The sequence below is a fragment of the Megascapheus bottae genome, chromosome 8, assembly GCF_031878675.1.
Source record: "Megascapheus bottae isolate mThoBot1 chromosome 8, mThoBot2.hap1, whole genome shotgun sequence".
Taxonomy (NCBI): Eukaryota; Metazoa; Chordata; class Mammalia; order Rodentia; family Geomyidae; genus Megascapheus; species Megascapheus bottae.
In genome coordinates this window covers 29,956,543-29,982,540 of record NC_143516.1, presented here as the reverse complement: position 1 = coordinate 29,982,540, position 25,998 = coordinate 29,956,543, and positions in this window count along the sequence as shown.

The window sequence follows — 25,998 nt, the reverse complement described above, 5'->3', positions numbered from 1 at the left end:
TGATTTTTACCTCATATTTCAAATGACATGTTTAACAGTTTTTCTATTTCTAATATCAGACTTTCAATATACATGAGGCAGAACTTAGTTGGCTTATGGGGGAAGCAGATAACTAGATAATAATACTTCGAGGCTTAGCATCTACTTTTTCTCCTTCACTCCTGGGCCTTGAACTCAAGGCCTGGATGTTGTCCCTGAGCCTCTTTGTGCTCATGGCTAGCGTTCTACCACTTGAGCTTCAGGGCCACTTCTGGCTTTTTCCAAGTAGTATATTAAAGATAATAGTCTCATTGACTTTCCAGCCTAGTGCAGGCTTCCAACCATGATCCTCAGATCTCAGCCTTCTGAGTAACATGAGTCCCCAGTGCCTGGTTAATTTCTACTGTTCTCTAGATCAAAATATACACACAGATGTAAAAATCAAAAAAAATTTAAAAAAACCTGAAACACAATAAACAAATTAAGTCCAACAAATATATTGAGGACATTTTAAACATCTGTATATTCTTCTCACGTGAATACACACAGATATTTTCCAGAATAGTCCAGGTCACTAACAGTATATGGAAATATTTTAATAGGCTTAAGATGCTAAACACTACTCTGATCACAATGGGATGGAGATTTGGGAATCCCTTCAATAATATTTAAATTAATTAGAACCTTTTCACATAAGGGATAAAAACAAAATTTTTCTGATTAAAAAAAAGGTCTACAATGTGACAACTCATGTTATCTCTACATCTAACCCAAGTACACTTTCTGTGTAGGAATGCTTAGAAAGCTCAGAGTTTAGCAAGTCACTTTGATGCTAGCATAGTCTTGCTAAGCAATTCCCTGAAAGTAAATATCTTTGTGGCCACTTAACCTAGCAATGCTTTAGAAGCCACTATCTTTAGAATTTCATGAAAGTATGTATAATTAGATCTTGAAATTCTAAATAAATATGTTACTAAATCCCAAAGACAGAAATCTCATTGGTTGTATGTTTAGCATAGCTACCATCTAATAGTCTCTGCTCAATGAGTCCTGAGCTAAGAACATCTATGTTTGAAACCTGTGTGGTCACTCATTTTTTTGTCTTACATCTTCTTTGACTAGACACACATCTGCTCCTCCTTCTCATCACACCATTTTATGCTAAACTTTAGGAAGCAGTTCTTTTCATATATATTGAAAATGTAACCCGAATACAATTCTGTTTAGAACTTAGTAGATTCACTACTTAGTTAAGAAAAACCTATTATCTTTCTTGACAACTAAAAAATGCCCGTGAATGTAGGTATTTATTTAATATCCATTTAGCGCCTCCCAACCAAGTAGTAAAAGTAGAAAGTTGTCTTTTGCAAGATTCTAAATATTTACTTAAATGAATAACGTATGAATGCAGATATTTACCTTTGTAAAAAAACTAATGGAAGTTAGCATATTATCTAAAAGCTGAATTTAATTACTTAATAAAGCAAACTCCTGCTGAACCTATTTAAACTCAAACAAAATCTTGCATTTTGTCAGTTTTAATATAAAATGCAATCACTGTAAATAAAAAGTTCACCCTCTCTATTAGTATGCCCAGTCTATGATTTTAAGAAGAGGAGTCATTTGTATACATGCCCAAATTTATGCTGACCTAGAGTTTAGAACTATATTTTCTTGATTATTTGAATAGCCTTTATTAAGTCACATCTAATTTATAAGTTAAAACAGATTGCAAGAAATCTTTAATTATGTCTTATTAGGCCATGTACAGTTTTTTGAAATTTAAAATGGCATTATGGTATTCCATCTCTAAAATTCATATTATGCTTTTTGCAACATTTTTATGGATTTTTCATTTTGTTTCAACTATATGAACAGCTGGCAAAAAAGAACAGAGAACACATGACTACATGTTACTCAGCCTTTGAACATTATCTTGACATCCTGGGTGAAAGTCAGAGTTTACTTTCAAAGTGTATATGAAGAACTATTACTTGCAAGTCCAGAGCAAACCACCTAGAAAATAATATTCTCAGCAATTTAATTTGGATTATATTTATTCATATTTATTTGCTTCTGTACACTTGTGCTCAATAATGCCAAAGAAATTAATGTTGGCAAGAGGAGCTATGCTAAAAACTTTTCTTAAAATATTAATGCCCTCTTCTCTTTTGGAATGCATAATCTGTAAATCTTACTGACAGGGCAAATCAATCAAAAGTGTTTAGAATGCCAAATGAGTGCTTGCTTGATGGTTAAGTGTACAATAATGGAAAAGGTGAAAAACATTACTGCACCTGTGGTATTCTGTAATTACACAGCTCATCAGCCCCCACTATCAGAAAGGGCAAGGACCAGGTGGGGCATCTTGATTCTCCATTTTACTCATCAGGAATGCTCAGGGCTGTATTATTAAAATTAAAAGTGGTAATAGTCAAAGGTCAGCCTTGAACCACTTACAAAAACACACCCTTTCTTATTTGACTATCAACCTTGATTTGGATATAAAAGTTTTAGTCAGAAAAATATAATTCCTTTTTCTGACAGACATTCTGCTCAGAGTAAACTTCTGCTACCATCTTTTAGACATTTACAATAATCATTCTTCTTTCTGTATGATATATTCTTATCATAATAAGTGGAACCTACTGGGAATACATAGACTTACCATGATCCATCCAGGTATAAACTAGTTTTGTCCCTCAAATGTATACACTCTAAGTATGTATTTCTAATTTCTAAAAATGTTGGCACTTGAACTTTCCTAGTAGCAAAATTTGGTAGCCAAGTTAACCACAGAATAAAATGAAGAATCTCAAGCTTCTCTTTGTGATCTAATCATATTTTTCACATATCCAAAGAATTATGAAACTTTCACTTTCATCAAGAAATTACAACAATCTCATACAACTTTTGCTTGTGAGAAAAAAATAGGTATTTAAGTAGAATACATCACAGACTTTGTTCTGATTCAACTCCAGCTAAATGCTATGGTTGCCATTAGAAAGTTAGCAGATCCAAGTTTCTGTGAAAGAGGAGCAGTAAGAAACAAAATAAACTTTTGTAAATATATTTGTATGGAATTCACCAGCCCCACGACTGACCAAAAGATAAATTAAAAAAACTGCAGAAAAGTACTTCAACACAACAAAAAAAATCTGACTTCATTACTTTATGTAATAAAAGCACTTTATAATACACAGGGGAAAGCTATATTAAATATATTTAAAATGTAGTTTTGGAAGAATTAGAAAAGCCTTGTTTTTCTTCCCAGAGATCCATAGTTATAAAATGTTTTTATGGAATATATATATATACACACACATATATATAACTCTGGGTTTAAACTTGAATATTTTTCTATAGCAGTCTGAAATCATAATAAGTTTCCATCTGAGGCCAGGAATGTTGCCTAGTGGTAGAGTGCTTGCCTAGCACACATGAAGCCCTGGGTTAGAGTCCACATACACAGAAAAAAGCCAGGAAGTGGTGCTGTGACTCAAGTGGTAGAGCGCTAGCCTTGAGAAAGCCCAAGGACAATGCCCAGGCCCTGAATTCAAGCTTCAGAATTCGTAAAAGTAAAAATTTAAAAAAAAATAGTAGTTTCACAAAAGCCATATAATGAATGATTGTTGTCCTTAATGTACTATGTTGTCTCTCATCTCCTTTGCTGTCCCTTGGTTATCTCATATTGGTATAGTATCTCACTTTGTTATCTGATATATTGAATTTATTTGTATTTGGATATTTGAAATTTGGTAGGGAAGGGGGGAAAACCAAGATGGGTAGGGGGTGTGGAGGGGGAGGGAAATGGGTACTAAGACATGTGAAAGGGTATCAATGTATGTGAATTAATGCACCTTCTATCTGGCAAATATCATGTAACCCTTTTACTAATTACAAAAAAAAAAGAAACAAGTGTTCAAGAAGGGAATCTCTATATACAATCACTGGCACATAGATTTTAGAACATAATTAAAATTAAGCTGAGGGTTTGTATGTCATAGTTACAAATTAATGTATGTAATAAAACATTATGTCTCTAGAGTGTAAAGCCCATCATGGATTTTTATGTCTATGTAGTTATGTTTATATCCCTAAGACCATGTCCATAACCTTGCGTACCAAAGTATTGAGTCCTCACCATTGAATTGTTTGGATCTCACATCCACATATTAAGGATACCATGTGCCTTTTGCTTCTTTGGTGTTGACTTATCTTGCTCAATTATATGATTTTTAAATTCAATTTGCCTTCTGCTGTAAAGTAGAGATGTAGACACAGGCTAAGTCAAGGAGGAAGAATCAGAGACACAGTGTGACATTTGTCCTAGTTTATGAGGAGGGCAATGCATTGTGAATCCTACATTTTCCCTGAAATAATCAAGACAATTAGATCACAAAGCGTATTTCATCAAATAAAACACTTATAAATTAAAAAAAATAGTAGTTTCAGTCTAATACCAGACTTGATCTCTCAGATCATTTGGTTTTAAATATTCTGAAAGACTTGTTCAAAATAAATAACAAACGCATCATCTTCAAATTCAAGGTGAAAACTTCCCCAATATTCTCAGAACAATACATAAACCCTTCCGCTTTAGTTTACTGATTTAGCATAGGAAACTAGCTTTCATTTTTTTGTCTTGCTTTCTACATCATCAAAAGTAGTCCAATACTTCTTCTTCAGAGAAGACTCTCTTTAAGTCTTTGGCTTATCTTTTAATGGGATGGTTGATACTTTGGAGATTAGTTTTGTAGTGATTCAATTTTTTGAGCTGTTCATATAGTTTAGATATGAGGCCTTTGTCCGTTGTAGTTAGTGAAGATCTTCTCCCATTCTGTAGGCTTCCTAATTAATTTACTAGCTATGTCCTTTGCCTTACAAAAGCTCTGCAGTTTAATGCAGTCCCACTTATCCAGCCTTTCTCTGATTTGTTGTATTTCTTGGTCCTTATTGAAAAAGTCTCGACCTGTGCCAAGGAGGCCTAGTGTATCTCCTATTCCTTCTTGTAAAGTTTTCAGTGTGTTGGCTTTTACCTTGAGGTCTTTGATCCATTTGGAGTTAATTGTAGTGCAGGGTGACAAAGAAGGATCCAACTTTAGTTTTCTGCAGGTGCTTAACCAGTTCTGCCAGCACTACTTGTTGAAGAGGCTGTCTTTCTTCCATTCTATTTTTTTTTTTGGCTCCCTTGTCAAAGATTAGGTGGCCATAAGTCTGTGGTTTAATATCTGGGCCCTCAGTTCTGTCCCATTGGTCTTCAGGTCTGTTATGTGCTCAACATCTCTGGTCATAAAAGAAACACAAATCAACTCTAAGATTGCACCTCCAGTTAGAATGGCCATTATCAAGAAAACTAATAACAGATGCTGGAGGGGATGTGGCCAGGAGGGATCACTACTACACTGTTGGTGGGAGTGCAAAACTTTTCAACCACTATGGAAAGCAGTATGGCAGTTACTCAAAACAGAGAGCTCCCCTATGACCCAGCAATTCCACTACTTGGCATTTACCCAATCATCCAGAAACAAGGGCATACTAAATCCACTAGCACAATGATGTTCATTGCAGCACTATTTACCATAGTAAAGATATGGAACCAACCCAGATGTCCCTCAGTTGATGAATGGATCAACAAGATGTGGTATTTATACACAATGGAATTCTATGCTGCTGTCAGAAAGAACGACATCGCCCCATTTGTAAGGAAATGGAAAGACTTAGAAAAAAATCATATTAAGTGAAGTAAGCCAGACTCAAAGGAACATAAGCCCAATAGTCTCCCTCATTTGTCATAATCATTAGAAACCTTGGGCTCTCCTAGCAGAGATTTATAATAGAACAAAATCTAGAGACATTAGGCCAAATAGTATGACACTAAATGTAAGGACCTCCAGGATAAGGAAACAAAAGCCATATAATGAATGACTGTTATTCTTAATGCACTATGTTATCTCTCATCTCTTTTGCCATCCCTTGGTTATCTCATATTGTTACAATATTTCACCTTGTTATCTGATATGTTTTATATGTACTTAACTGGTTATTTGAAATTGCATAGGAAAGGGGGGGAAATCAAAATAAGCGGGAGGAGGGTGGGAGAGAAATGGGGACCATGTCATGAGAAAGAGTACTGATGTTTGTGAATTTATACACTTTTTATCTGGTGAATATAATGTAACCTTTCTTTTAATCACAATAAAAAAATCAGAAAAAAGTAGTCCAATACTGCTTTTGAAAATATATTTTTGAAATCCAACTTTGTATAAGAAACATTCTTTTAAAAAAAAGAAGAAAACTGGGAACTTTTCTCATCACTCTAGGAACATCATGTCTATGTTTCTTGGAAATCCGATTGCCTGATAACAAAATGTCCAAATCCCATCTACAGAGCCTTATGTTTAATTTAAGAAGACAGTAAACATACATGTAAATTATATTACTTAAGCAAACGTTAACCCTAACAGCAAAATGGACAGGAAATACTGAGTGTTGGAAAGGAGGTGATTTTTTGGGGGGCAGGGCGTGGGGGTCAGTGAGGAGACTTAAGCTTGAACTCATTGCCCAGACACAGTCTCTGAGTTTTTCTGCTCAAGGTTAGTGCTATACCACTTGAGTCACTGTTCCATTTCAGCCATTTTTAAGAGTTTTATTAAACATTACAAGTCTCACAAACTTTCCTACCTTGGCTGGCTTCAAACCACAATCCTCAGATCTCATCCTCCTGAGTAGCTAGGATTATAGGTTTGAGCCAACAGGAGGTGCAATTTTCAATAGTAAATTTGGGGGAAGGAAAGGGATGATTGAGATGTGACATGTCAGCGAAGGAAAAAGAAGTCCATGAGTCAACACAGTGGGAAAGTTTCCAAATTAAAGGAATAGCAAGTACAAAGACTCAGGTTAAAGAATTAAGAGAAGTTTCATATAGCTACAGGAAGTTAAGAGAGATGATGTGAGATAAACTCCCAGAATAATGACATCTAAACCAGTAGACACTTAGGAATCTTGACTTTTGCTCTGGGTGAAGCAGGCAGGCATTAAGAGATTCTGAGCAGACTTTACTATCCCACTGAGTTCTGACTACTATGTTCACTGAAACCTGAATGTAGATTCCAGAGCTCAGTAGTTTAAGAGGGGTTTAATGAGTCCCAAGAACAAGGTGAAAACAGTAGAGGTGGTGAGGAAAAGAGCCCTTATCTGAGATGAGGTAACTGTGGGTAATGTAAATTTAGTGGCTAACGCTGTTCAGTTGTAGACATAATAAATTTCAGATGTCTTTCAGATATTCACATGTAGGTGTTGAAGGAATGTGAGTTAGAAAAGAAAGACCTTTGAAAGCATGAGTGCAAACAGACGAGAACCAAGGGCAAGGCTTTGAAGTTTTTCCAGCACTGAGAGATGTGGGGAAGGTAAGGATGCATTTTTAGACTTTCTATTCCTAGTTTTTATATTGCATTATTCTCTTTTAGTTATCATTTCCCATAGTTTAATTGTTCTCTTTAAGTTTTGATTCCTTAATCTGATTCTTAATCATTCTAAACATATGTTTTCACTAAGTTATTTTCCTAATATTGAAAGCTTTGTTGTTGTTGTTGTTTAATTATTTGCTTGTTTGTAGTACTAAGGTTTTAATTTAAGTATCATCTGGCAACATCTTCAGTTCTTTCAGTTTTACCTTGTTTTTCAATTAGGCTTTCACACTTTACCAAGGGCTGGTTTCCCACCATTACCTTCTTAGTTAACCTTCCTGAGCAGCTGGGCTTACTGGTATAAAAATGCCACACCTTGTTTATTTGTTGAGCCTGAATTTCACAGTTTTATCTAAATTGATCTCAAGTCAAGATCTCCTCATAATCATTTGGTAAGCAAATGGTATTATAGACATTTTCACCCTACCAAGCCTAACAAAGAAATTTCTCATCCTCCATCATTCCACCATGGGTGAGGTATTGCCTGTGCCCAATCACCAAAGCAAATATTCCTTTTATCACATCCTGTCCTCACTAGCCTCCGATAACCACCATTTATATTTGGGTATTTGGACTTTGTAAACTGAGATTGCATATTTGTCTTTTGTGTCCTCCAGGTTCTTCCAGGTTGCTACAAAGACAGAATTTTCTTCTTCTTAAAGATTTAAGAATACTTTTAGGAAATTTACATTTCTTCATTCATTTACCCTTTGGTGGACAATTAGACTGTGTACGTATAGTAGCTCTCAAGGAAGGGGAACTGGCTCATCACAATGAGACAGCATGGAGGCTGCTCAAGAAACTAACACAAGAATTATCACATGATGCAGAAATCCCACATGGGTCTATCTATCTCCACAGGAAGTGAGATCAGTAGGACAAACAGTTATACACTTTGAATCTTAATGTCATTTATTTCATTTCTACCAAAAATAAAATTCAGATAAGTTTAGATAAACGGGATCTAACATGAAACTTTAAATTTCTAGCCGGAGTAACACATTTATGGAAAAATGATGATTTCTTCCTAGAGACAGGGAACATCCAAAGAGAAAGAGTTTTCTGAAGCCACATTTACATAAGCAAAGTAAAGCAGAGAAGATAGTCCCCTAGATGAATCTGGTCTCGGACATGGTTTTTTAGCAGGGGACTCTTACCCCTCATACTCCTTTAAGGATCCTTCCTTTATATCAGTCTGAACTGATTTTCATGCAGAAATGTTCAAAAATCTCTTTTCTACATTATCTTGAGAGGCACCAGAAAAATCATGTGAACTGTAAATTATATTTATGCCCCACTACTGATCTCTCTTTAGATATAGAGGAAAGCTCTGAAAGTCTGCCCTTCAGTTTCTGCCAATGGATGACAAGTTATTTTCAGAAAACTGTAATCTACTGGGAGTTCATCAATATGGATATGTAGAAAAGTCTAAAAAAACCGAATTCATTAATTAACAGAAATAGTTTCCACTTCCCCGAGATCATTTTTTAGTAACACTGCAGATGGGGAAGGAAAAGGCATGTTTTATTTTGCTTGCCAACTATTCTCCACAACGCAGTAATGTTGTTAAATTCTGATGATGGGAAAGAGCAGTACATCACAGTCCTATCTTGTTTTGATTCTCCCAGGGATTACGCAAGGATTACCAGGAAGGGTTAAGACCAAAACACTTTTGGAATTTCTTAAAAAGTAAATTACACAAAATGTTTCCAACTCATCTGCTCCTGGATTCTGCTTTCCTTTAGAATCATAATTATATACAGAGCTTCTTAGTAGCGCTAAGGTAACCCTGTGATTAAAAAAGTGAGTGAAGGGAGCTGTATTTCTATTTTATATTTATGCATTCTGAGAAATGGTAGAATACTCTGCCCCCCAAAAAATAGGAGGCCAGGAGTTTGGCTTAGTGGTAGAGTGTTTGCCTAGCATGTACGAAGACCCATGTTCCATTCCTTGGTACCACATACATAGAAAAGCCTGAAGTGGTGCTAAGGCCCAAATGGTAGAGCCCTCGCCTTGAGAAAGCCCAAGAACAGTGCTCAGGCCCTGAGTTCAAGCCCCAGGATTGGAAAAAAAAAATAGCCCTGAGGTAAGGGTAAAAGAGTTGAGTCAATAGTTTTTAAAAGTTCAGTGAAATACAATTACATGTTTTGTTTCAATTTTGCATCTACAATAGATAAAATTATATTTAGTAATTAAATGTCATATTAAGACAGAAAGAAAGCAAAATTTCTCTCCTGTTTCTAGTTGACAATTTCTATCATTTTCTATAAATTCAACGGATAAGCTTTAAAAAGAACAGTGTTAGTGGGAACAGTTCTGGCATCTTTTTTTAATAGAGCATTTGAGAATTTTCCAATTTGAAATATTAAATTTATTTTTTATTTATTTATTTTATTTATTTTTTGCTCAATCCTGGAACTTGAACTCAGCGCCTAGGTACTGTTCTTGAGCTTTCTCCATTTTAGCCACACTTTCAGCTTTTGTGTGTATATTTGGTCCTGAGGAATTGAACCAAGGGCTTCATGCATGCTAGATGAGCACTGTATTATTAGGCCACACTCCAGGCCCAAATATTCAATTTATATATGAGGAAAACAGCTATTAGAATGAGCAAATTGCAGCCAATGATTCAGTAGAGAGAGGCTTACAATTCATTGGAGATATTTTAAAATTATGATTCCCTGGAAAGAAAGTACAAGGTATATTTTATTTAGTTTTTTTAGTATTGTTTTGTTTTTGTTTTGTTTTGTTTAAATCTTTCAATCCAGAATGTTAACTCAAATGATAGTAAATAATTTTAGAAGTTCATTAGCAAATTCTACATATCACAAGTTCTGTGGCATTCCTTACACTGTTATGTTCAGTAGACACTATGAAATTACTTTGAGACAGATGAATCTTGGTCTCACAGTTTATAAACAATTAATAGGCTTGACCATACAGGTTCACAGAAAAAAAAAAAAGAAAAACAGTCTCCTGTTAGCCAAATATGGTTGCAGCTAGGTGGGTGAACTTCTGATTTTACCAACAGATTCTTCCTGAAACTTTGAATCACCTTTAGGGATCCAATATTACTCTCCTCTTTAATTATGTGTTTGGGAGGCAAGGTATTTCCTGGAATCAGAGAAATAGCATTCAGCATCCACCTCTGAACTGAACTGGATAACCTTTCCTTGTTCAGAAATGATCAAAAAAAGAAAGAAAGAAAAGAAAAGAAAAGAAAAGTAAAAGGTATTGACCACAAGCCTGTACATATGTGAGCATGAGACCACATGAGTACATGTGTGTGCAGCTGTGCTGGGTATGGTTGAGAGTTCCCTTGTTTGTAATTATCTGTTTAATGGTTAAAAACTTAAGGAAGAGGAAATAGAGACAAAGCTGCAGTGCTTATAACACTGACAATTTTATTTTTGGAGTCTTCAAGATAAAATAGAATCCCAATGATTTGACAATACAAAGCATCATGGCTCCCAGGAGAGGTTCCAAAAATGCATGCTAGGCAGGAAGTCCTACGATGTCCACTTAATCAAGCCTATCATTTACCAACAATATAAAATCTAAACTGGCCCAGTTATAGTCAAATAGCATGCACCTGTACCCTAAGTTGCAGCATCTTTACAGATTATTTTAAATTATAACCATCTCATTTTGCAAAAAATAATATTCTGTGCCAGCACAACTTACTCATAAAACAATGCAAGAGGAAATTAGTAACGTGATCAGAAATCATTAATATGTCATACAGTTATATTTCTTGTGAAGTTTGAAGTTTTGCATTTTTCCCAAATCAGTTTCAATCCATCTTTCCTTGGTGGTTTTGAAAATGCATACAAAGCAAGCTGAGATGCTGTGTTCCTTCCAACTCTATTCCCACCGGTGGATTTAAGTTAGTGCTACACAGTCCAAATTGTTAAAGAATTGGCAGCTGGAACATTGCAGTCTGTAATTCATCCCAACAATTCTGAGAGTGAGCAATACAACAAGGGATTTTTGTTTTGTTTTGAGTGTGTACTCATTTACTAATATTTCAGAATTTTATGTGTTGGAGAGACTCAGTTCTTCATTTTTTTTAGATAAAGTAGCCGAATGCCAGACAGGTTGTTTGATTTGTCCAAGGACACACAATTAATGTGTAGAAAAAGAAAGCCAAAACTCTAGCTAGCTTCTTGATTCACAGTCAAATGTTTGTAACAGGATACTTGATATAGTTGCTGTTTCACTATTTCATATGGTTAGCTTAGTTATCAGGGCAATTCTTTACCCAGTAATTCTAAGAGAGTTCATCTCACAAGAGTTCTCAGTAGGACATGAAAAGAGGTCATACACTCTGAAGATATTTGAGTGGAAGAATTGACAAGCTGGAAACAGAAGTAGACCAGACAGACTGTCTCAGAAAACTTGCAATCTTGTCTTTGTTTCAGCTCTTCCTTTATAGTTGCAGCTTCTTATTTTCTCCTTTAGAAGCTAGGAATGAGTCCTTGCCTTGTCTATTGCTATGGATATTGGAAGTTTGAAGCTGAATAATTTATGTGGAACCATTTTTAACATCTCCAGCTTAGGTCATTATTATCACAGACTACCTCAACTACTAAAAGATCTTCAAACCAGGTTCATAAATAGTAAGATACTTTCTATGAAGCCATTGGTTTAAACTAGCTCATTTAAACAAAATCTATCTTACTCAGGGGTATGGATCAGAATGACTAACACACCAAAGGCAGGACCTTGAGGCAGACAAACTTTCAAACATAAAAAAAATACTCCTTTTAGATTAAAGTATTTCTGTTCTTATTTCCCATCACTTTACAAAGCAAGTAAAGTAATGATTGCTAGTGTCAATTAATACTTGAGAGAAAGATACATGGTGATGCATCTTACAAAAAAATTCGTTTGGTCTCAAACATTGCTATATAGGTATATGGAATTCATGTTCTTCAGAATAGGCTTTATAAACCAGGTGCTGGTGGCTCAAATCTGTAATCCTAGCAACTCAGGATTCTGAGATCTGAGGAGGACAGTTTAAAGCCATTCTGGGAACAGAAAGACTATGAGACTCTTAAGTCCAATAAAATACCAAACCAAAACAAACAAACAAACCACAAACAAAAACAATAACAATAACAAAAAATGGAAGTAGAGATGAGGCCCCAGTGGTAAAGCATTAGCCTTGAGCAAAGAAGTTTCCGGGCAACTCCCAGACAACAATAACCTAGAGACTGTACATTATAAAAAAATAATTACATAAAAAATCCCCTGGGAAATAGAACTGAAGACCAGATATTAAACCACAGACCTATGGCCACCTAATCTTTGACAAGGGAGCCAAAAAATAGAATGGAAGAAAGATAGCCTCTTCAACAAGTTGTGCTGGCGAACTGGTTAAGCACCTGCAGAAAAATAAAGTTGAATCCTTCTTTGTTACCCTGCACTAGAGTTAACTCCAAATAGATCAAAGACTTGGAGGTAAAGCTGATACCCTGAAAACTTTACAAGAAGGAATAGGAGATACAATAGGCCTCCCTGGCACAGGTCGAAACTTTCTCAATAAGGACCAAGAATCACAACAAATCAGAGAAAGGCTGGATAAGTGGGACTGCATTAAACTGCAGAGCTTTTGTATGGCAAAGGACATAGCTAGTAAATTAATTAGGATGCCTACAGAGTGGGAGAAGATCTTCACTAACCATACAACGGACAAAGGCCTCATATCTAAAATATATCAACAGCTCAAAAAATTGAATCACTCCAAAACTAATCTCCAAAGAAACAACCATCCCATTAAAAGATGGGCCAAAGACTTAAAGAGAGTCTTCTCTGAAGAAGAAACAAAAATGGCCTATAGACATATGAAAAAATGCTCAACATCTCTGGTCATAAAAGAAATGCAAATCAAAACAACTCTAAGATTCCACCTCACTCCAGTTGGAATGGCCAGGATCAAGAAAACTAATAACAGATGCTGGAGGGGATGTGGCCAGGAGGGATCACTACTACACTGTTGGTGGGAATGCAAACTCATTCAACCACTATGGAAAGTAGTATGGCAGTTCCTCAAAAGACTAAACATAGAGCTCCCCTATGACCCAGCAATTCCACTACTTGGCATTTACCCAATCATCCAGAAACAAGGACATACTAAATCCACCAGCACAACAATGTTCATTGCAGCACTATTTACCATAGCAAAGATATGGAACCAACCCAGATGTCCCTCAGTTGATGAGTGGATCAACAAGCTGTGGTATTTGTACACAATGGAATTCTATGCTGCTGTCAGAAAGAATGACATTGCCCAATTTGTTAGGAAATGGAAAGACTTATTAGGCCCTCATTTGTCATAATCAGTAGAAACCTTGGGCTCTCCTAGCAGAGATTTGGAATAGAGCAAAACCTTGATACTAAATGAAAGGATCTCTAGGATATAGAAACATAAGCCATATAATGAATGATTGTTGTTCTTAATGTACTATGTTATCTCACATCTCTTTTGCTGTCCCTTGGTTATCTCATATTGTTACAGTATCTCACTTTTTTATCTGATATATTAGATATATTTGTATTTGGTTATTTGAAATTGGATAGGGAAGGGGGGAAAACAAGATGAGGGGTGGGGGGGAGGGAAATGGGGACCAAGACATGTGAAAGGATATCAATGTATGTGAATTAATGCACCTTCTATCTGGCAAATATCATGTAACCCTTCTATTAATTACAATAAAAATATATGAAAAAAATCCCCTGGGAAGAACAATTCAGTTATTCTTAAATACAATTAGTTTATATCAGATACATTCATCTAGTAAGGACAAATAGATGAATTTTAAAGAGAGGAAGAAAGGAAAAGATAGACCGGAAGGAGGAAAGGAAGAGAAGAATATGGGAGGAACGGAAATAGGAAGGATAAAAGGGGGACAGAAGGGGGAAGGATGAAGGGGAGGAGAAAAGAGGGAGGGAGGAGGAAAGGGGAAGAAAAGAGGGGTGAGGGAAGAGGAAGGGCAAAAACATAAGTGACAAACAGAAAAAGAACTTAGCTCTGGTAGCACATGCAGTTCCAGGTGCTCAGGAAGATGAGATTCAGAGGATTTGCGTGTGAAACCCACATCAGCATAAAAGTTCATGAAATCCCATTGCCAATTAACCAGTAAGAAGTTGAGGTGAAGGTCTGATTTAAATGGTAGAGTGCCAGCCAAGCAAGCAATTCAAGCAAGCTAGAGACCCTCAGTTCAAACCTTTGTAGCAGCGATAAAGGAAGAAAAGAGGAGGAGGCAGCAATAAAGAAAGAAAAGAGGAGGAGGAAAAGAAAGAAGAAAGAGGAAAAAATATACTTAGAGCAAATTATTCAATAATTGTTGGTGGACTCATGTTTGTTATGGGTGTTATTAAATACATTTTAATGACTTTTCTTACTATTTTATAACTAGTTGATTGCAACTTATTTATACATTTTCATAAATTTATAATACAAAACAACTTTACCTAATTTATCTAATTCCTTCCATTTCTTGCCTTAACATAGAAGCCAATAAATTATGGCTTGGGGGCTTAATCCTGCCCAGGTTGTTTATAAGGGAAGTTTTATTGGAATATAACCTCATTAATTTCTTCATTTATTGCCTGTGATCACATTTTCTCTGACAATGGCAGACTGAGTAGTTGTGACAGAGATTGTACAGCATATACATTCTAAAATGGTCCCACGATTTGATTCTTCACAAGAAATGTTTGGTGACCTCTGTTTCATATTGTCACTACTCAGCTCAATCTTGTGGGGTATCTGAGTTCTTTCTGCCTTGGCTCTTTCTTCTAGAAATTTCTTGAAATATAGTCCAAGGAAATGGAACAATACAGATGAAAACATATCCCTGGCTACTGTACAACTGTACTTTTTTTTTGCCACTCCTTTGTTTGAGCTCAGGGCCTGAGTCCTGTCCTTGGACTTTCTCAAGGCTAGAGCTTTACCACTTGAGCCTCAGCACCACTTCTGGCTTTTTTCTATGTATGTGATACCAAGGAATTGAACCCAAGTCTTCATGCATGCTAGGCAAGCACTATACCACTAGGCCAAACTCCCAGCCTGCTACTGTACTTTTTACCTTTCAGAGGGATTAGAAATGGCCACTCAGCCTAATGCCACTGTGTAGAATGGTAATAAATTTTTCACTTACAATGTGTAAAGCCACAGAATCAATGACTTCTTTTCCAGAATTCTCAACCTTTCCCATCTTGAGTCAGTACTCAGCCTACCTGATCCATAAGATCCTTGCCCATAACTTTGCAAACCACCTTATTCTCAGATCTGTTTTAAAACTAGCTCTTAAAATGTCCCAATATTTCTCACTTCCAGTTTTCCCTTTAACCATATACATGCTGTAATGATAATTTTTATCTCACTGAGCTTCTTTATTTTCATGCACTCCAATATGTTAATATGGCCCCTGAAAAGCAATACACCCCTTCTAGGCTCCTATCCATCTAGTGTCTTACTCTTCTAGGCTAGAGCTCTACCACTTGATCTACAGCACCACTTCCAGCTTTTTCTGTGTATGAAGTATCAAGGAATGGAACCAGGGTCTTCGTGCATGCTAGGCAAGCACTCTACCATTAGGCCAAACTCCCTGCCCTTACTTTTTTATTCTTACCACCTTGTATTTTATACGCTTAGCAGTGAGCCAGCATGCACCATGGTGGCTCAGGTCAACCTCCCAGAAAATGGTAGAACAAATGAAATACATAGAAGGACATGTATCTCATACAAATGAGGACACATAGGCTCCTAATAGCTTTCTTGGGGCAGAGCCTCCTCTTAGAACTGCCTATCTACTTGCCTTTAAACTTGTATGAGGAAGAAATAAACCACTTTCCACTTGAGCCACAGTATTTAAGTAAGATTAGTTGAATCTGTTGAGTCTGCATTATAAGTAGATCATAACTAATTTCATTTGGATAATTCTAGGTTCCCATTAATCTTGGTAACGAAAAGTTGTTTTACTGGTGACAACAGCATAAGTACCAAACTCTAGGTGACATACTAGCTTTCTGTTGTGTTTTCTTATATTCCTGTGTCTTCATTTAAAAAACAAAATCAGCATCTATCTGCTCATAGTTTTAATTTCTATCTGGAGTAGCCATATATATACATATATATATATATTTAAAACTTTGCTAAAATTTCACAGTTCTTTATAAGAGCTTTCTGGTGCCTAAAACAAGTGACAACTTTCTAACCTTGATGATTTTCACTTATTAGGGAACATAGCTTGGAGATAGGAGGCTCCTCTGTGTCTTCATAGTTATCAGGTAAAAAGGACCTATTAAAATTCTTCTGTTGTTTCAATTTTATCACATTACTTCATGAATGTCAATAGCAAAATAAGCTCCAGGATAGCTAAGTTTTTGTTGTTATTTATTTTAAACTTACTTGCTTTCAAAGATAAGCCAACATTAACTCTCTCTGTCTCTAGTCATTAAAGTTCAACATAAACTTCAGCCTTTCTTCCAGAGTAAAGTTCATTTCTATAAGGTCAATTAGATGACAGCATTTTAATTTTGATCAAGAAATTTAACCCTGTGATGCAAAAGAAATTGAAATGTTGGAAGTTATTAAGTTCCCAAAGGCTTATATATCAAACATCATTAATGTGTTGAAAACAAACGGGCCCACAGAAATATAAACAAGCAAAATAGCAGATCTTGTTGATCAAAGAAAGTCTCCTTGTGAAGCATTTCCTCATGAAGTTAGGACAGTTCAAATGTTGACCAACAATGAGTGCTGGATCAGGCTGAATGAACTTGAGAGTGTCATTTCACAAAGTCTTAAATTGAAGATTCAATTCTTCATCATTCTCTTAATAACACTTTTTTAAAATTTTTATTATTGAGCTAATGTATGGAGGGGTTACAGTTACATTCGCCAGATAGTAGGTGCATTACTACTCACACATTGATAAAACCTTATCATGTTTTGTTGCCATTTCCCTCCTTCCACCCCTCCCAATCATCTTGTTTTCCTGTCTTCCTTTCCTATTTCAAATATAAAAATAAATGATCTACAATATTCCAGGTAACAAAGTCAGATACAGTAATAATATGAGATTAACCAAAGATAATCAAAGAAGAAGAGAAAGAACATAGTACATTAAGAACAACAATCACTCAAGATAAAGCTCTTGTTTCATATCTAGAGATCCTTTCATTTAGTCTCATCCTATATGACCTTCTGTATCTAGGTTTTGAGATGTTGTAATCCTCTGCAAGGAGAGTCTTAGATGTGTACTAATTATGACAAATGAGGGAAACCATTAAGTCTATATTCCTTTGAGTCTGGCTTACTTCACTTAATATGATTTTTTCTAAGTCTTTCCATTTCCTTACAAATGGAGAGATGTCATTCTTTCTGACAGCAGCATAGAATTCCATTGTGTATAAGTTCCACATCTTGTTGATCCACTCATCAACTGGATTTGATCCCAGAGCATCTGGATTGGTTCCATATGTTTGCTATGGTAAATAGTGCTGCAATGAACATCATTGTGCTAGTGGACTAAGCATGTCCTTATTTCAGGACTTTTGCATAAATGCCAAGGAGCAGAATTGCTGGGTCATAGGGGAGCTCTATGTTTAGTCTTTTGAGGAATCACCATACTGCTTTCCATAGTGATTGGCTAAGTTTACATTCCCATCAACATTGTAGTAGTGATCCTTCTTGGCCACACCCCCGCGAGGATCTCTTGTTATTAGATTTGTGTCTATAGGCCATTCTTATTTCCTCTTTAGAGAAGTTGTTTCATTGAAGATTTGTTTTGGAAAGATTCAGTTTTTCTTAGCTGTAGATATATTTTGGATTTGAGGTCTTTGTTGTATGGTTAGTGAAGATCTTCTCCCACTCTGGGCTTTCTATTTAACTCGCTTGCTATTTCCTTTGCCATACAGAAGCACTGCAGTTTAATGCAGTCCTATTTATCCAGACTTTCTTGTTATGTTCCTGTGTCTTTATTAAGAAAGTTTTAACCTGTGCTAAGGAGACCTGGTGTATCTCCTATTCCTTCTTGTAAAGTTTTCTGCGTATCTGCTTTTACCTCGAGGTCTTTAATCCATTTGGAGTTAATTCTGGTGCAGGGTGGTATAGAAGGATCCAGTTCTAGTTTACTGCAGGTGCTTAACCAGTTCTGCCATCACCACTTGTTGAAGAGGCTGAAAAGCAAGACATTTTTTTCAGACTTCAAAGAAATTTTATGTAACTCATTCCTAGTTTATTTCCCGAGAATGAACTATATATTTTACCTTGTTAAATATTATAGCAAAGATGTCTGGGAAATGCACTTAAGCCTTCAGTTTTCATAAAACTGCAGACAAGGAAATTGAACTCATTTGTTTTTTATTGAAATGTGAATTTACAGGCACTAACCAGCCAAATACTAAAGATATTCCTGGAATATTATATTGTCACCAGTTTTTGTGAACTAAATATTTTTCTTATCATATTTGAAATAAATGTCAGTTCATTGGGAAATAGAAGTTATCAACTTGTGTTCTTACTTTGAGAATTTTTCTTTAAAGAAGGATCTCTGAGATCTTTCTTTAGCAAATAGAAATGTTTTTCTTCTGTAACTATTTTGGATTTTGATGAGAGGAATGAAGAAAACATCATATATTTATTATATTTTCATGTAAAGAATATAAGTGAACAAAAATGTAATATAGTAGTGGTTTTTGCAGTAAGTAGTCCTGCCCCCCCACCTCATCATGAGTTCTTAATGATAAATGTTTTCCTGATATTGGAAATTGTATCTAGACCCTTGAAAAATTATGGCTTTTGTTTGGAAAAGTTATGCTTTCCATGTTGATATGCCCACTGGTAAGTATAGATAAGCCAATAGAAATGAAAATAAATAAAGGACGGTGTGGAAGAGATTTCTAGTTATAAAATTATACTATTAAGATCATTGCTCAATATGTTAAGCATATAGTTAAGCTATGTGACTAGGTGAGTTGAAAAATAATCTAGGTCGGCTATTGCAACTACTGTAGGAGGCCATGATACCACAGATAGAGCACTAGGCAATCTAGACCTTGGGTTCTTGCTGAGAAAGAAGTTTTGTTTTGTTTTGTTTTTCCAGTGGCAAGTACTCATCTACTCCCTGTTGGCCAGAAAATGAACCTCTAGGATTAATGAGCTGAATTAAGGAGCCAAATGTAATACATTTCTTTTATTGGTGTACTCCACAGCACTCAGGAATAAGATCAAGAAGAAGTCTTGTTTCCACCATTTGTTTACAGGATGGCCGGAGAGGAAGTCATGAATTCAACACATTTTGTGCTAAGAGTTCCCAAGGATAAATTTTAATAGTTAAGTTATTATTATATGTCTCCATATTTTTATTGACTGAGGCTACTTGTTCTTTAATTGTAGTGTATAGAAACCTGAATAGTTTCACTATGTGAAACCCCTTTCATAGCACTGGTTGATAAATAATACTTGCTCAGATGAGCGAGACATTGGAAAACGGTATGTTAAAAAGTATAAACATGGGGCCAGGAGTTTGGCCTAGTGGTAGAGTGCTTGCCTAGCATGCACAAAGACCCAGGTTCGATCCCTTGGTACCACATACTTAGAAAAAGCTGGAAGTGGTGCTGAGGCTCAAGTGGTACAGCTCTAGCCTTGAGAAAAATCCAAGGACAGTGCTCAGGCCCTGAGCTCAAGCCCAGGACTGGCAAAAAAGTATATACATTTATTTGTTTATTTTATTTGAAAAAGGGAAGGTAAGGAAAAAATAAGATGAGTGAAGGGGAAAGTGGGAAAAAAAAACATGGGAAGGGGTAACAATGTTCAAGAATATACCCACTACATGATGAATGTAACTGTAACCCCTCTGTATATCACCCCAACAATAAAATTAAAAGAAAGAAAAGTAATTGAAATGAGCCTGACATTTCAAGGGAACAAAAAAGCTAGTAGCATTTGTACATAGTAGTAAATCATTTGAGCTGTCATAGGAAATATAAAATTTTGAAAAACTTCTATCTGCCACCATAAACCATGGTAAAGGTTTTCCTGATGACCTCAGTGAAACCAAAAATATGAATTTTTTCTATGTTGTGTAATAAATTTGTCAACCTTTAGATGATCTGTGTGGCTCAGTGAATATCTTCAAAATGATACATTGATAACATACAAAGTCAGAGTTCTAGGTAGAATAATGAATTTGTATGTGTTTGTGGAAGGTCACATCAGAATTTCCAATTCTAGAGTGAAATTAATGTTTTAAAAATCTACCATCAAGTTGGGTGCTGGTGGCTCATCCCTGGGATCCTAGTCACTCAGGAGGACAAGGTCTGAGGATTGCAGGCCAAAGCCATGATGGACAGGAAATTCCATGAGAATCATCTCCAATGAACCAGAAGTGGCACTCTGGTTCAAAGTGGTAAAGCACTAGCATTGAGCAAAAGAGCTCAGGCTCCATGATCCCCCTACTTCAAGGAAAAAAGAAAGTACCTAAACACTAGCATGTATTGAGCTTCAGTATAGTATTATAGGAGAGTACCTCTAGTCCTGTCAATACAAACAAATATAATGAGTAAAATGATAGAGGGCTACAGCATACACAAAATAAATAATTGTGGCATTTAATTAGGCAAAAAAACTTGTCTTTGAAAACACTCATAAAATAGATAAGACTTTAGCTACACTGAACAGCTAAAGCAGCAAAATAGACTTCAAATTATGAGAATCAAGAATGAAAAGGACTGACTGGAAATTCTCCAGGATAATAAAGTAATATCACAGACAACTTTATTTTGACAGATCTGACAACACACAAATTTTTAAAAATTCTTGTCAAGAACTATAAATTGCATGTCAGAAAACCCAAATTGGCTTCCTACAAATGCATTAAAATAACAACAAAAAACTTTCCATAAAGAAAATCCTGGGTCCTAGGTCCCTTGGTGAAATCTATCAAACATTGATAATGAAATATAACTAATTTAAATAAATTCTTTTAGACAGTAAAGAAGGAAAGAACTCTTGCCAGTATCTTGGCTGTGCTAACTACATACATTAAGGCATCTGCTAGGAAAGAACAAGTGTGTTGGGGGAGACAAAATATCCATTAATGAAAATATTTAGGAGATTGAAGCCTGATAGGCCAAGCGTACATGACAAGTCTACAACTGGATATCAAAATCCAGAAATTTCTGGGGCAACAAAGGGCTTTACAGATGAATGTGTTCTTTATTAGCATGCACAGTTATAATTGATATTTCTTGGAAACCGAACTGGAGATAGAGAAGAGAAGGTACTATAGAATTGAATAACAGATTCTACCAGCATGGGTAAGTGGAACAAAAGAAGCTAGCCTGGCAAAAGAAACACCTTAGAGACATGGTACTAAGCAAGCAGCAAAACAGATAGAGTGTATGAAGAGGAAAACAGTGTCAAATGAAACTAAGTCAGGCACTCTTGAGTCTACATACATGGAAATCATAGTCTAACTTGATTAGTTAGTTTTAGATTACTAGAAAAGGCAATCTTATTGGCCTGAATTGAGAAGATGCACCGACTGTGAATGTTTTCCTATAATAGGAAATATATTAGTAGATGGTAGATATGAGGATCACAACAGTTTCTGTTTATTTTTATTGTAAAGGTGCTATCCAGAGAGTTGATGGTTACAATAAGGCAAGCATTGACAACATTTCTTTTGAATAGTGTCATCCCTTTCCCCATATTCTCCTAGTTGAATAGCTCATTTCCAACACAGTGTCTAGCAAGTATCACTGCTAGATTATGATGCTAAGCATCATAATTTCAGTGGGGAAAAAACCCCTACCAGATTGGAGATGTAAGAGAAATGGGCTGAAGTCTGTGAGCTAAGCTATTGAAAATGAGAGCAGAAAAGGCACAGATGGGAAGGGAAGACAGATAGTCTGGGAGCAGGAACAAGGTTCTGGTTTGCGGATAAGGAAAGCATTCTGACAAAGAGCTTCAATTTTCCTTGTGAAGTACAGAGCAAAGTCAGCAAATAAGCAGAATGGAGAAGTAATGGGGCACAGAGGTCAGCAAACACTCGAAAGTCAACATCATGGAACAGCAAGAGTGCCAGTTTGCAAAATACTAGGAACTTGGAGTGAAAATTGTAAGGTAAGTAGTAGAGCCCTCTTTCAGAAGTGTGTAAGCATTTTTATTTTACGAGGAATGATTATATAGCTCATCAGGGATGGATAAGAACAAACAAATGTATCAGTGTGAAAGACAGGGAACACAGAATCTGTAAATGACCTCTGCTTTCTCTATTGTCACCCGAGGAAAATATTTGCCACGAACTTTTTTTGCTTTAGATTCACTGCTAAAACAGAACTCAAGAGGTCCATTTTTCTAAGACTCTGTGGTTTTTTGTTCACTCATTGGAAATGGAGAAGGTGGCAGCCCACTGCCCTAAAAATGTGCCTGACTTCAAGGCTCCTGTTCTTGTATTTTTGGCAGTCATCTGACCACAAATACTGCTTATCGGATGCATTTCTTGCCATAGTGCAGTATGATACTGAGAACATCTCTCTCACCCTGCTGAATGATAATGTGGTGGTTTTACACCTCTTAAGCTTTACATAATTCCAGTCTTCTCACTGGATTGCAAAAGAGAAAGTTGGCCTCTGTCTCTGGTGGCAGGAATCAGTGTGAGAAAATTTCACTCTCGAAAGACTTGACAGAAGCCAGAGCATCATGACAAACATAGTTAATAACATTATCCTCATCTAATTTTATCTTCTAGAAGCCTCATGGTGCATGCCTTTATGTGCCTGACCTGCAAATCAGCACATGATGAATTCTATGTGAGCTGATGCTCTATCTTTGGAGCTACTGGAGTTCTTGGCTCTTCTAATGCTCAACATGTGGAATTCTTCAGTTGTCTGTGATAATGTTATCACCTAATATCCACATGAGTTTTGCTTAAAGCAGACAACTTAAAATATGCCATTGGGCTCAAGGATCAGCTGTTCTGGATTGAAAGTAGACAGAGACAAGCATTTGCACATTTAATTTTTTTTAACTCCATACCTTCCTTTGGTGACTGCAGCATTATTTACAGCGACTAATGTTTATTGAGTACCACATTAAACATTTGATATGGTTAACTCATTTACTCCTCAGAATAACATTATTTGCTGGAAACTATTATCATTCTCATTTTAATGATGAAGAAACTGAGTCACAAGTAAAGAAAGTAATCAGGTCAAGCCAAAGGGAAAATATCAAAACTTCAATTTGAACCATTGCATCCTCCAGGAGCCAATAATCACTATGTAATTACTTCTTATAATTTACTGCCCCTAAATAGGAGAGACTTTATCTATTAAGAGTTTGTCATCTTTTCTATTAAAATTTCTCTTGAAATTACCTTATATTCATTATGGAGCAAATAATCTAAATCTAGGAAGCTGTATTCTATCTAATAGAATTCTTTTAATACCCCCTCATATAATATAGTCAGAAACCGCAAGGTAAGTTTGCTGAATTTGGACCATATAAATAAAGTTGCTTTTACAAAAACAGGAGTTTTGTGTGGGCCAACTTCCTATGAAGGGAAAGCTGTAACCCCTTACTGCTTTATTTCACTGTCATTTGCCATCTTTTCCCTTGTCTTACCATGTTGCCCTTTGGTGAGAGAGAAAGTCAAGGCTAGAGTCAAGATGCTGGAGGCTCCTGACCTTGGCCTCTCTTGTGTCCTAAGAGCTCTTCAGCCTTAAGTATGCAACAATGTGAGATGTGACTTGCTTCAGAAAGTAGTTCAAGCCCACTTTTTATTTCTACTGTTTTCTTTTTCAAGTATTTTCCTTGTGAAACTTGGCAGCAAAAGAACTGGTCTTTCTGACTGAAAAGTTAATTAGTTATATATTTCCAAAGATGAAGACAGACATTCAGGAATCATAATAACACCTATCGTGTTAAATTCCTCTTTCATCTCACAGGATATTTCAATGCTAAAAACAGCACCAATGCTAGTATTTCTGGTAAAAAGAACTGCCACTGACAATCAAAAGAATGCAACTAATGTGTTTACTGAGTGTGAACAAGGAAAGTTGTCACATCCAGAAGTTCCAAAATAGTTTTCTTTCTTTAGAAGGTGTGTATCTGCCCAGGACAAGCTGCAGTGTTCTCACGTGTTTAGCTGGTGTCCTTGGTCACAGCAGAGTCAGAATAGAGGTGACTTCAAGGCTGCTGCAAATGCCATCATCTGTATTTGGCAAGTGTGGTAATCTGGACATACCACGTGAAAAGATTGACAGAAAAGTCATTTTTAAAATGTGCCCAGCAGAGCGATAGAAAGTATGAAAGGTGGTACTAGGAGACAAATGGAAGGGTCAGGGAACAGGAAAATCACTCTTATTGTTGACACAGACCATTCTTCCTGTCAGCAAGACATCAACAGAATGTCCTTTGCCTTGAGGTGATATGTTTTAGAGATACAAGTAAGAGAATATAATTTCCATCCACTTCAGAAGACGATAAGCATGAACACCTAAAAAAAAATCACACCACAGTATGAATTAGACTATAGACTAACTAAAGACATTTGCTTTTATAATCATCTCCACATAAATGGCTAACAATGCCTAACATATTTAGTGTCATGAGATAGGAAAATAATTAGGTTTGCTAATGCAAATGCTCAGGAGTAGAATTGCTGGGTCCTAGGGTGGCTCTTTGTTTAGACTTTTGAGGAAACTCCGTACTGCTTTTCAGAGTAGTTGAACAAGTTTACATTTCTAACAACAATGTAGTAGAACACCTATAATTCCTAGCTATTCAGGAAGCTGAGATGTGAGGATCATGGGTGGAAGCCAGCCTGGGCAGGAGACTTCATGAGACTCTTACTCCAATAAGCTGCTCAGAAAAAGCTGAAGTGGCACTATGGCTCAAATGGTAGAGTGCTAGCCTTAAGCACAAAGAGGCTAATGGATGGTGCCCAGGCCCAAAGTTCAAGCTCCAGGACAGGCAATGAATCAATCAATCAATAAATAAAATTATATACTCACAAGACACTATGCTGGAAATGAACTTTACAACTTGGGTGGGGTGTGAAGGGGGGTGGGTGGCAGGTCAAGTTGGGGGAAGGAAAGCAGCACCAAACAAGGTGGGTGTAACATTTTTACAAGAAATATACTCATTATTTTGCTTATGAAACTTTAACCCCCTTGTACATCACCTTCACAATATAAAAGTTTAAAAAGAGAAATAAAATGATAGGTTATGTGACATTCAAATTGAATTGTGATATTCATACTGCATATGTTTTACAGAAAGTAAGATTATTGAAGTAAGACTGTTGATGGTCTCCAAGGCTTGCCATGAGCAGCTCATTTTCAGTAGTTTTTTAAATGCAGGTATTTTTTCCAGCTATTAGCAGCATAGTTGTCTCCTTTCTTTTAGTCATTGTAGTTTTAGTCAAGTTTACCAGCATGATCAATTAATGAACAATGGCTAATGGAGTTTGTTTTTTCAGTCATTCAAGTAACACTTATTGAGATTTTATTATCTATAAGATAGTAAAAT